We start from the raw sequence: 15,600 nt of genomic DNA on the forward strand, positions 1-15,600 counted from the left end.
TTACCTTGGTTATTTTTGCTCATGGTTTTCATAGATTTTACCCATGAAAATTTTGTCTTGGTTTTCATTAGTTGCCTTGGATTTCATCGGAGTTCATACTTGACCTTGATGCTAATCTTGTGAAAACAAAAGATGACTGGCCAACATGTTCTCCTGCTCAGTACGAGCAATACATGTATTGAAAAGAAAATAAATCCATTGATCCATGCAGGTAGCAAACAAAAATCAGGTGAAGCATATGGAGGAGAATATATATCTGGCAATATACAAAATGAATGATCTTTCTCAAAGGAGTGAGATCTCGTCTCAATCAAGTAGAAATTCCACCATAGTATCTCAACTGAGAAGAGGGTAATAATCAAGGTAACAACTCCTCTTTATGTCAGCTTCTTTCCAAAGTATTTCTAGCCTTGATACCTAAGGTCTTTATGGAGAGGGATTCCACTTCCAAAAAAATAACCTCTCTCTCTCCCCTCCTCACCATCTTCCATATGTCAAGGAGAGTCTTCAGAAAGGTAAATGCTATGTTAAATGTTCATTTTTTCTTTACCTTAGTCTTTTATATTTATTTTATATTAATTTCTTATTGTTTTTAGTATTAAACACTATACTTTCTATAAATGTATTTTTGGTATGCATTTTTGCAATGTCTAGAATGAAATAATTGGATTTACATTGATTCATATGGAAATGATTTCCTCAGTTTTCATTGGTTTCAGATTTTGCAGATTTTTTAGATGTATTATCAATGAAAACTGAGATATCACTGTAATTTTGCCACTGCTACTTAGCAGGAATGAGATATCTTGTGTAACATTGTCTAGACTGTCAGATGTTTATTGTAGTTTAATAAATTTTGTGAAATTCTCAAATAGTACAAAATTATTTCCCAAAATAGTTACATATTTTTTACAGTATTTGAATTTTTATGACTTAAAAATGTTAATTGGTTGCAGTTCTATTTTCTTACAACATAGACAGACACATAAATCTTGTCACCACTTCTAATATTTTTTGATGGAAATAAAACTTCCAAATAGCTTTTTTACAAAGGAGTTTTAGAAAGATCTACCCATATGTATATGTTCACATTTGTGAACATGCATACATACATATTCATATATATCCATTCTGGTATCTATGGTGATGGCTTCTAAAAAGTATTTAGTCCACTTGATTAGTGGTAGGCGTAATGGAACACCCATAGACAGATGTCACAAACATTAATGATGCAATTTACAGCTCATTTATGGCTGCTCATTTATAAAACCATAATAATGGTAGGCAATAAAGACAACAAAAACTTTTGCATAAAAGTGTGTGGATGACAATATAAAGGGATAATTTTTCTCTAGGTACATTTGAAAATCCAGATGTGATAGAAAATCCATTTGATTTGTTGCTGTTACTTACTTGACAGAAATTCAATTTAAAGAAGCTCTAAGACTTCAGCATTTGTTACCTGCTTGGTGAAGCATGGCATTGAAACTGTCTTACACATATTAGCAAACACTGAGAGATGACTAAATGGCACACATATCTCATCATTTTCTAGCCTTATTTAGAATAGCACAAGATCATGCCACTTACATAAAAGTTAAAAAATTCCCTTAGAGACTGTCAAAGCATTAACATAAATGCTTAAATTCCAAAACAAACTTTCAATTGACCCTAGGCAAGTCAATTACTCTATCAGTGTCCTGGACCACTCTCAAAGACTAAAACTTTTTATAAAACAGTTACCAATTGCACTGAGGGAAGGAGTTTCTTCACTAGAAGTTCCTTTCATCAGTGAAATAGTAGGTGCAAACCAAAAAAAGCAAAAACAAAATAAAAGATTAAAATATAACAAAACTTAGAGTTCTTACATCATTCTCTGTATCTCCTTTTAAAAAAACATTTTTATAATCCATTTCTCTTATATCATTCATAATACTTTTTTGCTTATTCTATACTACGTAATATGTTGAGAGTTAAATTTGAAAATTTGGTTGGAGATATATCAGTGTTTATATATGAATATACCTTAGATATCAGTTAAAACTAGATACTGATGTAAGGAGAAAGATATTGCATCTTTAAGCTAGTGCTTAAAGATGGTGCTTACTGCAATTTTGATAACTTCTTTAAGAAAAAGTCTGACTGAGAAGAAAACAAAATTCTGACTTATTTTCATATAATCACACACTTAAATATGACATATACATGTATGCTCAAAGGTACATACAGAGTACATACCATTTCCTTCATGAAATAATGGAACATATAAAAGCATAAATCTACTCCTTTGAAAGAACATTGACATATTTTAATACTCTTATGAATCTGTTATTTATGTCAAATTTTCTTCCCACAATGCAGATCATAACCAATCCATCCCTATGCATCCCTTGTGATTATATATATACATATATATGTGTGTGTATACATATTTAGAATACTTTTCCATGCTTATATGATTCATGCTCTCTCTCTCTCCACTCTCAGAGCTAACAAGCAATTACTTTGGGTTATACATGTATTATTGCTCAAAAGCCCTAATCATATACTCATAGAACCACATGATAAATCATTTGTTTCTCTTCTGCATTTCTAATCCCATGGTTCCTTCTAATGAGTGATTTTAAATGGAATTTCTCTTTCTAACTCTTGCTTCTGAGTTTTGCTGGAAATATGTAGAAATGCTGACAATTTGTATGGATTTATTTTGTACTCTGTAATTTTGCTGAAGTAGTTATTTTCAATGGCTTTTTAGTGATTTTCTAGATTTCTTTAAGTATATCATCATACTGTTTTTTTTTAATAACCCTTACCTTCAGTCTTGGAATCAATACTGTGTATTGGTTCAAAGACAGAAGAGTGGTAAGGGCTAGGCAATGGGAGTCAAGTGACTTGCCCAGGGTCACACACCTGGGAAGTGTTTGAGGCCAGATTTGAACCTAGGAACTCCTGTCTCTAGGACTGATTCTCAATCCACTGAGCTACCCAGCCACCCTCCATATTGTTTTCAAATAATGATAGTTTAGTTTCCTTATTACCTACCACAATCCCTTTAATTTCTTTTTCTTCTCTAATTGCTACCGTTAGCATTTGTAATTCAATATTAAATAACAGAAGTGATAATGGGCATCCTTGCTCTACTCCTGAACTTATTAGGAAGGTTTCTAACTTATCCCCATCGCAGATGACAATTACTGATGTTTTAAAATACATACTGTTTATTATTTTGAGAAAAGGCCCATTAATTCCTATATTTTCTAGTGTTTTCAATAAAAATGGTTGTATTTTGTCAAAGGCTGTTTCTGCATCTATGGAGATATGTTTTTGTTAGCTTGGTTGTTGATATGGTCAATTATGTGAATGCTTTTCCTAATATTAAACCACCAATGCATTCCTGGTCTAAATCCTACCTGGTCATACTGAATAATCCTTGTGAAAACTTGCTGTAGTCTGTTTGCTAGAATTTTATTTAAGATTTTTGCATCTATGTTCATTAAGGAGATTGGTCTATAGTTTTCTTTCTCTAGTTTTGGTCAAATAGTTTGTATAGTGTTGGGATGAGTTGTTCTTTAAATGTTTGATAGAATTCACTTTTGAATCCACCTCGCCCTGGGGATTTTTTCCTAGGGAGTTCATTGATGGCTTTTTCAATGGCTTTTTCTGAGATGAGATTATTTAAGTATTTTATTCCCTCTTTTGCTAATCAAGGCAATTTATATTTTTTGTGGATATTCCCCAATTTCACCTAGATTGTTATATTTATAGCCAGATAATTGGGCAAAATACCTCTTTATTACATTAATTTCCTCTTCAATCGAGATGGGATCATCCTTTTCATTTTTTAAAGATTGATTACTTTATTGATTCGAACACAGCCACCCACCCACCCACCCACACCCAGAAGACTCTTGGGATTGCTTCTTCACAGGTGCCTCAGATTTGGCCCCTGGCAAGTTTGTCATCTAGCAGAGTTGTATTTAAATTATGTATAAGCCATAGCCTGAGTCATGTGGATGGTGAGCAATTCTATACAAAATAAATGTTTCTGCATTGAGGTATATTAATTAAAACACAGCTGGCTACTTGTATGGCAGGAAAAGTGTTGACTTGTTCATTGACATTGACCCATGAAAGAAAATGGTAATGATTATAGTACCCCCCACTGAATTGGGAAAGAAGCTTGAATCTGGTTCCTGAGTGCATATAGTTACTGAGGCATTCTGGGGATCAGTAGTTTTTCTCCTGCTCTGTCCTGCAGAGGCATCATCACTCTGACACTCTGGAGGTTGACTGTGGAATCTGATAGGCCTTGTATAGTAGGTCAAGGAGCTCCTTTTTCTCATTGTCTGGAAGGAAGCTGGACTTGGCTGCATTGATATTCAGTTTTATAAACTCTTCCTCAGTTAAGCCCATTTCTGTTTTAACCATGCGGTAATCTGTGTCAGTGGTAGACTTGAAGATGAGGGGGTCATCGGTGTTGAGTGAATAGTTAGCCTTATTTTCTTTAAATCCTTCTACCGCATGCTGTGTGTCTGGTTTCCAGGCTCCTGTGAGATAGCTCGACCAGGGACATACCTCAAAATGCATGTCCTCCTTCAGCAATTTGTTATACAGGATAGGGTCTTCCAGAGTGTGGTAGCCATGGTCTATCCTCTCAGCATGGAGAACATCCAATGCTTGCTGGACAACCTTGGGTGGCCCCACTTCTCCAGCAAGAACTGTCCGATGAATCCCATTTTTCACAGCTTCCTCATAGGCCTGTAATGCCCAGGAAAGAGGCTACTATCCTTAATGGTCTCATTTCCAGACAGGTCGATGGCCACCATAGTCTGGTGGCTATACTTCTTACACAATTCCACCACCTTAGGGGACCAATTTGGTATATGGCGCATGCAGTATAGAATAGACCTGACTTTAATGCAGGCTCTTGTTGACAAGAGACACAATTTCATCAGAAGTGAGGTCGCCCTCAGCCTGATTCCAGGGGATGGGTTCCACTTTGGAGTTTGCCAGCAGGTAAGGGCTGTACCAAATCTCCACATACACCACACCTTCCTTTGCTTTCATCTCCACAAACTTATAGGCCACTCGTTATATGGCCTCCCAGTCACCCACAATAGCTGGAATGTAGTAGTCAAATTTAGCCAAGAACTCTGGGAGGCTCAGGGGCTTGTCCATGCCAATGATATCCTGGAGTTTCTCCACTGTGTTGGCAGGAAGTGGGATTCCTCTCCTCTGGCCATAATACAAGATAGTTTCAGGCTTGATGGCTCCATCCAAATGGACGTGAAGTTCTACTTTAGACTTGTCAAACACTGGTGGATGGTTCTTAGTGATTGTCTGCATTCTGGCACCCTGCCAGTTCAACTACTTTTCTGCTGGGGGTTCCTGTCTCCTACCCTTTTCATTTTTGATACTGTTAATCTGATTCTCTTATTTTTTTATTATATTAACCAGTATTTTATCTATTTTATTTGTTCTTTCAAAGAACTGGCTCCTAGTCTAATTTATTAGTTAAATTGATTTTTACTTTCAATTTTATAATTTTCCTTTGGTTTTTATCATTTTCCATTTAATTTTTATATGGAGATTTTAATTTGTTCTCTTTCTAGGTTTTTAAGTTGCATACCCAATTCACTGATCTCTTCCCTCTCTATTTTGTTGATATAAAATTTCTCCTAAGTAGTGCTTTAGCTGTATCCCAAAGATTTTGATGTGTCTCCTTATTGTCATTCTCTTCCATGAAATCAGTAATTATTTCTATGATTTGCTCTTTGACATTTCAATTTTGAAGAATTAGATTATTGTTTCCAATTAATTTTAAATTTGCCTGATGAGCCCTTACTAATTATAATTTTTATCACATTATGATCTGAAAAGCATATTATTATTTCTGCTTTTCTATATTTGTTTGTGATTTTTTAATGACCTCATACCTGGTCAATCTTTGTATATGTACCATGTGCTGCCAAAAAGATGATATATTCCTTTTTTATCCCTATTCAATTTTTTTGCTGATATCCATTAGTTCTATTTTTTCTAACTTATTTTTCTCTCTCTTATTTACCTTTTTATGATTCTCTTTCTGTTTGGGCATCAAATTTTCTCTTTAAATCTGGTCTTTTTTTCAGAAATGCATGAAAATCTTCTATTTTATTAAATGACCATACTTTCCATTAAAAGAATATAGTCTTTTTTCTGGGTAATTGATTCTTGATTGTAGACCCAGTTCCTTTGCTTTCTTGAATATCATATTCCATGCCAGCTGGTATTTCAGTATGGATGCTGCTCCATAACATATGAATTGTTTATTTCTTTTTTAAAATTTTAAAGCATATTTAAAATATTTACATGATAGATTTTCTTTCCGTCCCTTCTTCTCTCCTCTGTCCTGGAGCTGACAAGCAATTCCACTGGGTTATACAAATGTTATAACTTGTTACCTATTTCCATATTATTCATTTTTGCAATTGAGCAGTCTTTTGAAACAAAAACCCCAAATTGTGTTACAAGCAAGTGATAAGCCATATGTTTTTCTTCTAAATTTCTATTCCCACAGTTTTTCTTTAATGTGGATAGCATTTTTTTTCCTCATAAGTCCCTTGGGATTGTCCTGGACCATTGCATTGCTACTAGTAGCAAAGTCCAAGATATTATATCAATTCATAATGTTTCATTTTATTTGTACAATGTTCTCCAGGTTCTGCTTATTTTACTTGGTATTAGTTCATGGAGGTCCTTCCAGTTCATAGAGAAATCCTGCAGTTCATCATTTCTTACAGTACAATAGTATTCTATCACCATCATATACCTCAATTTGTTTAGCCATTCCCCAATTGAGGGGTATCCCCTCATTTTCCATTTTTTAAGACCACAAATAGTGCAGCTATGAAAATTTTAAAACTTTTTATTTCCTCTTTGGGGTACAAATCTAGTTATGGTATTGCTGGAACAAAGGACATGCATGAAATCTTTTAAAATCTTTTGGGCATAATTCCAAATTGCCTTCCAGGATGTTTAGATAAATTCACAACTCCATCAGCAGTGTATGCATCCTGATTTTGCTACATCCCCTCCAACATTTGTTATTTTCCTTTACTGTCATATTGTCCAATCTGCTATGTGTGAGGTGGTACATGAGAGTGGTTTTGATTTACATTTTTCTAATCAGGAGGGATTTAGAACACTTTTCTTGCAATTATTTATAATTTTTAATTTCTTCATTTGAAAACTATTCATATCCTTTGACAATTTGTCAATTGGAGAATGGTTTGATTTCTTATACATTTAACTTATTTCCTCATATATTTAGGAAATTAGGTCTTTGTCAGATAATTTTGTTTTACAATTTTTCCCTCAGTTTCGTGCTTCACTTCTAATTTTAGCTACCTTAATTTTGTTTGTGCAGAACCTTTTTAATTTAATATAATCAAAGCTTTCCATTTTACATTTTAAAACATTTTCTATCGCTTGGTTGGTCTTAAATTCATTCCTTTCCCATAGATCTGACAGGTATACTATTCTATGTTCACCTAATTTAATTATGATTTCTCTCTTAACATTTAATTCAGCTTTTCCACATTTTTTATCAATGTTTTTGTTCCCTAGTACATGGTTAATCTTTGTACATGTACCATATACTATTGAAAAGTGGGTATTTTTTAAATCTCTTTTCAGTTTTCTACAAATATCTATTAATTCTAATTTTTTCTAACATTACATTTGTTCCTATTAATTATTTCTTATTCATTTTTGGCTCTATTTATCTAGTTCTGTTAGGAGAAGGTTGAGGTCTCCTAATAGTATGGTTTTAATATCAATGTCCTCCTTAAGCTCTTTGAGTTTCTCCTTTAGAAATTTAGATGCTATACTATTTGGTACATAAATGTTTAATATTAACATAACTTCATTGTTTAAATTACCTCTTAGCAAGATGTAAATTCCTTTGTTCTCTCTTTTATTCAGATCAAATTTTTACTTTAGGTTTGTCTGGTATAAAGATTGCTATTCCTGTTCTTTTTTTTTTAACTTTAGTTGGTGCATAATAAATTCTGTTCCAGTTTTTTATCTTGAATCTGTATATGTCACTCTGCCTCAAATGTGTTTCCTGTAAACAACATATAGTAGGATTTTGGTTTTTAATCCACTCTGCTATCTGTTTCCACTTAATGGGTGAATTCATCCCATTCACATTCAGAGTTATGATTACTAACTGTGTATTGCCTTTCATCTTATTTTCCCCTTTTGATAGTGGTCTGTTCTCTTTCGATCTACTCCTCCTTACCAGTGTTTTTCTTTTTATTATCCCCTCAACTTCCCCCTCCCTCCAATTTCCTCCCCTTCCCTGTTTCTTATTTCCCTTATACTTCTCTATAGGGTAAGATATAATTCTATACCCCAATGACTATATTTCTTTTTCCTTTTCTGTGTCAATTACAATGAGAGTAAAGTTTAAGCACTGCCTGTCACTATCTTATCCTCCTCTCTCCATAAAGATTTTTCATGTCACTTTTTGTTGTATATATATTTTTTTATTTTATTTCTCCCTTCCTTTTTCTCTCAGTGCAATCATATTTTTCACATCTTTATTTTTATGTATCATATCACATATATAAACATATCATTTTATATAATCACATATACATATAGATCATATCATCAAATACATGGTATCATCAAAATCAGTCTTTCTAAGTATATTCATTCTATCTTCTCTACTACTAAGAGTTGCTCATTTTTCCTACCTTTTTATTGATAGTCTTTCTTTTCTGAGAGGTTAAGTTACCCTCTTAAACTTCCATCCTTCCTTGGTGGTACCCTTAGTTTTTTTTTTTTTTTCTGGGCTTCTGCCACTTTTGATGGCCTGAGGGCTGAGAGCTCAGAAAGCCACCTCCCAGTGCTGATTCAAGTAATCCTTGAGATGCTCATAGCTTAAACACTTTGTGTCAGGCTTGGATATAAGCTTGTGGTCTTACTCTGAGATGGATCAGGTCAGGAAGTGCTCAGATGCTAGCCCTAGGACTCAGCTTTTGCTGCTTATAAGTGGCCATATTGACTCTGCTCCACCAATATATATATATTGTACCACCTAACTACTCAGTCTTTTTATGCCTCTCACCTATTCTTGACTATTACAATGCCAGTGAAGGACCTCCTGTAATCTTCTTTTGACCAGTTGTCTGACCCTCTAACTGGTGGCTGAGAGATCTAGAAGCTGCCATTGTTCATTTAATCATCTCCACAATTTGCAGCTGCTGGTGGGCTGGTGTACTATCTGTGCCAGACTATACTCTATTCTTACTCCAATGATACAGTCCTTTCCTGCTGACCATCTCTGTAGTATTTGGTTCAAAAATTGTTGAAATCTATATTTTATTTTTAAATTCTGTCACTCCAGAATTCATTTTCAGATGTTATTTTAAAATTGTTTGTAAGGGAATTTAGGAGAGCTCTGAGAGAACAAATAAAGAAGGGATGGGTTCCAGGCATGAGGAATACAAATTTATGAAGGTAAAGATCTATCTAAAAGTTGAACTGTTAGTACAGAACATTTAATAATATGGTTTATCTAGAAAGTAGATTTCACAAAGTAACATGAAATAAAATATTGAATGTCATGGTTAAAATCTCTCACAGTCTTTAAATATTTCATCAAAGAATTTGTCTGAACAAAACAGTAACTGTGTTGGTATTACAATAAGAGTACAGGACAACCAATGGAGAGTCAATATACTTCATTTGTGTCTTCATAAGAACAGTTAACATTCAGGTACAATAATTTTTAAAGCTCATAATATATAATAAAGACTGTGCTGGGTGTTGGAATACAAAGAAAAAATAAAATATAATAATCCTTGCTCTCAAGGAACTTAAAGTTCAATGGATTATATCATAGGAAAGAGAAAATTCCAGAACACAGTGAATAAACACTCAGTTGTGATTTACGTGAAGAAATTGAAAGGTTTATAATAGAAAGAGAAGGCATAAATGATGTGTCGTGCTGTGCATCAGGAAATATTCACAGTAATGAAATATGAGTTCATTAGAATATTTGAATATATGCAATGGCAATAAATCTTCTACTCATCCTCCTTCTTTTAAGATTCATAATTTCAATTTAAAATTACCTTACTGAATTTTAACACATAAAATGTAATAAAAACTTCTGAGTCTTTAAATCTCTATCATGATTCTTTATTCATGCATTCCAATTCATTTTTTCTTTCATACAATCACAAATGGATAATTTGTTCTTCTGTTTAAATTTTTGTATTTTTAAGTTTACATTCATCATTTCATAAAGATTTTTCAGATTTATTTGTATTTCTTGTACCTATCAGTCTTAGTTATACAAAGTAAATGAATGTATAATGGCTTATAAAACAATTCCACTAGGGAACTTTATAATATCTAACCTACATTTGTAAATTCTTGTGAAGTTAATTCCAGGTTAGGGCATAATACATCCAATATTAATACATTTATAAAATATTGTATGTCATTTATTTAGCATTTGAAAATCTTATGAGAATCCCAGAAGATTTGCAAATATATTTTTATATGAGCTTGTGTGCATATCTGTATGTGTTGGGGAGAAGGGAAACTGCTTGCTGCAATTATTATAATTTCTTAAGTCATTTTTAGCCTACCAGGGGAACTAAGGTATCATTAGAAGAATCTACTAATGGGTAAGGGATTATTCCCTTTTCCTCCTCTAAATGAAGAAATCAATTAATAAATACTCTCCTTACATACATTTTGGAGGGTCTATGAAAGTCTTCTTACACTTTAGTCTCCATTACTTACTCTTTGATTGAGTATCACTGACCTACTGACTCTTCCATGAACAAGATACTGCATCCAATTGCTTTGGGTAGTTTTCTCTCCCTGTCTCCAATTCCTGGAAAATTCTCCCTCCTCAACAATACCTACTAACTTCCCTGGCTTTCATTAAATGCCAACCAACATTACATTTTTTACAGGAAGACTTTCCCAACTCTGACTTTAATTTTTCCAAAAGGTAAACAATCCATCCATCCATCCAACCATCCATCCTTCCATCCATCCATCCATCTATCTATCCATCTATCTACCTATCTCTTTTTCTTGTTTCCTTTGTTTTCTCTCTCTTTCTCTTTACACAAAGGAAAAAATATTCTGGAAATCACAAACTCAGCACCAACTACTTATATAGTAAATAGAATGTTGGGACAGAACCCAGGAAACCATGAGATCAAATTTACCCTTTATTACTTATTCTCTTTATAATCCCAGTAACTAATTTTTGTTTAGTCATTATTCTGATGAGAGATTTTAAGCAGATAATTATATTGGGTGAAAGGGAAAATATCAGGAAAATAATGTCAAAAATATGAGCTTATTATTTTCTCATTTTTAATATTTGTATACTAGAACAGAAAATAATACAAAATAATTTATATTGTTGAAAGTTTGAAATTGTGAATTCACAGAGGATTTGTCAAACTAAACATTTTGGTTGACTAGAGCTGTGTCCCTATACATTCTTCAAATTGGATATTTTAGAATAATGAATACATTTTGTTTCTCAGCTTGTCCTTTAAACTTCAATAATGAGTGCTTAAATATTAAAGAAAACATCTAGTAAGTCTAACTCTCAAGCATCAGAGCAAATTCTTAAAAAGGTTTTACATAAAAAAAACTGATTACATTTTATTAATTATGTTCCAACTATAAAATGTTCCTTACATGCATTCAAAATGGACTTTGAGCTCACACTGAAGTAAGAATAGGGGTATAGATATGTAGTTCTTAAAGCACTGGGAATATAGAACTGTCTATTTTAATATTCCTGAGCTTTGAGATTCTAGTAACAGGTATTCTACAATTAAATAATATCCCAAGTCCTTATGCTATATTTAGTTTTGTAAGCCCCTAAGGAAGATCTGATATCAGATACTACATTCAGAGTATGTCATCATTATGAACTATGACAACTGAAGATGTGAGTGGAGTGAATGTCTTTGTTCTTGTGAACTGAAAACCTATTTAACATGTATAATGCAACATGATAGATCCATTTTCTTGACATGTTTCAACATTCATCATTTTCTAGATATCAAAATTGATTGATTTTTGAGTATTTTGACTCAAAATTAAATGAGACAGTAAAGATGCTTTTGTTTTAGAATGTTAACTTTTCATGAAATAAATTCTGTATTATGTTCTTATGCAACACAGAATGGTTATGAATTAAAAATTAAAATGGATTCCATTTGAAAACTTGCCAGAATTATATTACTGTATTGATAAATTGAGTTAAAAGTAGAATATGCAAATGTAATAAAAAGAAATACCTCTTTTTATTTACTTCTTATCCAAATTCCATAGCAATGGATAGGGTTTAAAATTTGATGAATATTAACAATTCCTTCTTCAATGTCTTTAGGATTAGGTTCCATTTACTATTAAGAAAAAATATGATATAATATTAACAAAATATCTTTCATTAAAATTTCACTTCATGACAAACTGTTTCTTTTTTCTATATTGTTGATTCCATTTTACTTTTTAATTTCCCATATTTAAGTTAAAACTCATTATTTTAAAAATCATTCAGATTTTATCATTCTTACAGAAATTAATTTCTCAAAAATATTATTGCACTGCTCTGCATTTTTCTGAGTGAATACCTAGCTACTACATGTGAATTTGGGATTCAGATGACAATCATAAAATGTTTCTTACCTACATTTTACCTATTGTTTTGAAACATTAGATTGATAAATAATGTGTCTGAAGGCAATCTGATCTAGCCAAACTCTGGAAAGTCAGAAAATGTGTATATATCACAGAAAAGCATGCTTAAGCTTGCTATAAAAATACTAATAGCGGGACTTCCGGTTAAGATGGCGGCTTAGAGAAAGCTAAAGCTCAGATCTCCTGAAAACCCTTCCCGACCGATCTCAAACGATAAGCTCCTAAGGCGCCGGAATTCAAAACGATCAACAGCACAGACCCTGGGAACCCTCCTCCTGGACCTGGACCCGGTTCAAAAGGTACGGCTCCCCTTAAAAGCCAGAACCCGAGATCACTCGGACCTCAGGGGTAGGAGCGCAGAGTCCAAGGCTCCCGGAAGCCGCAGCCAGGCCGGGCTCAGAGAGCAGAACCCTCAGGGCCTTCTACAGTCCCGGTGAAAGTTACTGCCTGGGGCTTCCGCTGCAGAGAGCTGGTCAAAACAACAGCAACCCTCAGGGCGGGCAATTCAGCCTCACGGGCTGGATCCTGCTATCCAAGTCTCAGTGAAAGCCCTTGCCCGGACCTTGGGAAAGCTGCAGCCCATCCCCCCGCAGGCCGAAGAAACAGCCTCACGGCCAGCGATTCTGAAGGCAACTTCCGGAAAGCGAGCCGGGGGGAGAGTGTGGCCTCGTGGTCCGACCCTTCCATTCCAGTTCCAGTGAGGCATATTCAGTTTAACCCAGGGAAAGCTCATAGAACTATCTGCCCAGGACTAAAGCCTCTGAACACCAGACAGAGACAAGAAAAACTAATCCTCCACATTCAGAAATGGCAAACTCCACAGAACCACAGAAGCCCCAAAATACCAAGAAAAATAAGAAGAAAGGGGCGACTTTGGACACATTCTATGGGGCCAAAATACAAAATACAGAGCAGACAGAAGATAATATAAAAGAAAATGCTCCAAAACCTTCCAAAGGAAATGGAAACTCTCCACAAACCTATGAAGAATTTGAATCAGAAATGACCAAAAAGATGGAAGCCTTCTGGGAGGAAAAGTTGGAAATAATGCAAAAGAAATTCACGCATCTACAAAACCAGTTTGACCAAACTGTAAAAGAAAACCAGGCTTTAAAGGCCAGAATCAGGCAGCTGGAAGACAACGATCATGTAAAAGAGCAAGAATCAATAAAGCAAAGCCAAAATACCAAGAAATTAGAAGAGAACATAAAATATCTCACCGACAAGGTGATAGATCTGGAAAATAGGGGGAGAAGGGATAATTTAAGAATAATTGGACTCCCAGAAAAGCCAGAAATAAACACCAAACTGGACATGGTGATACAAGATATAATCAAAGAAAATTGCCCAGAGATTCTAGAACAAGGGGGCAATACAGCCACTGACAGAGCTCACAGAACACCTTCTACACTAAACCCCCAAAAGACAACTCCCAGGAATGTAATTGCCAAATTCCAAAGCTATCAAACAAAAGAAAAAATCCTACAGGAAGCCAGAAAAAGACAATTTAGATATAAAGGAATGCCAATCAGGGTCACCCAAGACCTTGCAAGTTCTACTCTGAATGATCGTAAGGCATGGAACATGATCTTCAGAAAGGCAAGAGAGCTGGGTCTCCAACCAAGAATCAGCTACCCAGCAAAACTGACTATATACTTCCAAGGGAAAGTATGGGCATTCAACAAAATAGAAGACTTCCAACTTTTTGCAAAGAAAAGACCAGAACTCTGTGGAAAGTTTGATACCGAAAATCAAAGAGCAAGGAATACCTGAAAAGGTAAATATTAAGGAAAGGGGAAAATGTTATCTTCTTCTTTTACTCAAACTCTCTTCTATAAGGACTACATTTATATCAACCTATGTATACTAACATGTGGGGAAAATGTAATGTATAAATAGGGGGTAAAGAAAGACCAAATAGAATAATCATTCTCACACAAAGATTCACATGGGAAGGGGAGGGGAAGAAAACTCCTATAAGAAGGAGAGGAAGGGGGGGGGTTACTTAAACCTCAATCTCAGGGAAATCAGCTCTGAGAGGGAAAAACATCCAGATCCATTGGGATCTTGAATTCTATCTTACCCAACAAGGGTAAGGAGAAGGGAAAACCAAGGGGGGGAGGGGGAGAGGGAGAACAAAAAGGGAGGGAAAGAGAGGGGGGAGGGGGAGGGAACAAAAAGGGAGGGACTAAAAAGGGAAACATCAAGGGAGGGGACAAGGGGGACTGTTTCAAAGTAAGTCACTGGACTAAAAGGTAGAGCCGAAGAAGAAAAGGTTAGAAGTAGGGAAGGCAATCAAAATGCCAGGGAGTCCACAAATGACAATCATAACTTTGAACGTGAATGGGATGAACTCACCCATAAAACGTAGACGAATAGCAGAATGGATTAGAATCCAAAACCCTACCATATGTTGTCTTCAAGAAATACACATGAGGCGGGTTGACACCCACAAGGTCAGAATTAAAGGATGGAGTAAGACCTTCTGGGCTTCAACTGATAGAAAGAAGGCAGGAGTGGTAATCATGATATCTGATAAAGCCAATGCAAAAATAGACCTGATCAAAAGGGATAGGGAAGGTAATTATATTTTGTTAAAAGGGACTATAGACAATGAGGAAATATCATTAATCAATATGTATGCACCAAATAATATAGCACCCAAATTTCTAATGGAGAAACTAGGAGAATTGAAGGAAGAAATAGACAATAAAACCATACTAGTGGGAGACTTAAACCAACCATTATCAAATTTAGATAAATCAAATCAAAAAATAAATAAGAAAGAGGTAAAAGAAGTGAATGAAATCTTAGAAAAATTAGAATTAATAGACATATGGAGAAAAATAAATAGGTATAAAA

The 15,600-nt window shown here is 34.5% G+C and overlaps 1 protein-coding gene and 1 pseudogene across 1 annotated transcript in view; one reads left to right on the plus strand and one right to left on the minus strand.

Annotated features, from left to right (window-relative positions):
• GALNT13 (polypeptide N-acetylgalactosaminyltransferase 13) overlaps positions 1 to 15,600 on the plus strand; it is an 809,448-nt gene that overhangs the window by 468,832 nt on the left and 325,016 nt on the right. The window lies entirely within an intron of this gene.
• LOC103098401 (adenosine deaminase-like) lies at positions 4,185 to 5,340 on the minus strand (annotated as a pseudogene).

The sequence above is a fragment of the Monodelphis domestica genome, chromosome 4 (assembly GCF_027887165.1).
Source record: "Monodelphis domestica isolate mMonDom1 chromosome 4, mMonDom1.pri, whole genome shotgun sequence".
In the NCBI taxonomy this organism is placed as follows: Eukaryota; Metazoa; Chordata; class Mammalia; order Didelphimorphia; family Didelphidae; genus Monodelphis; species Monodelphis domestica.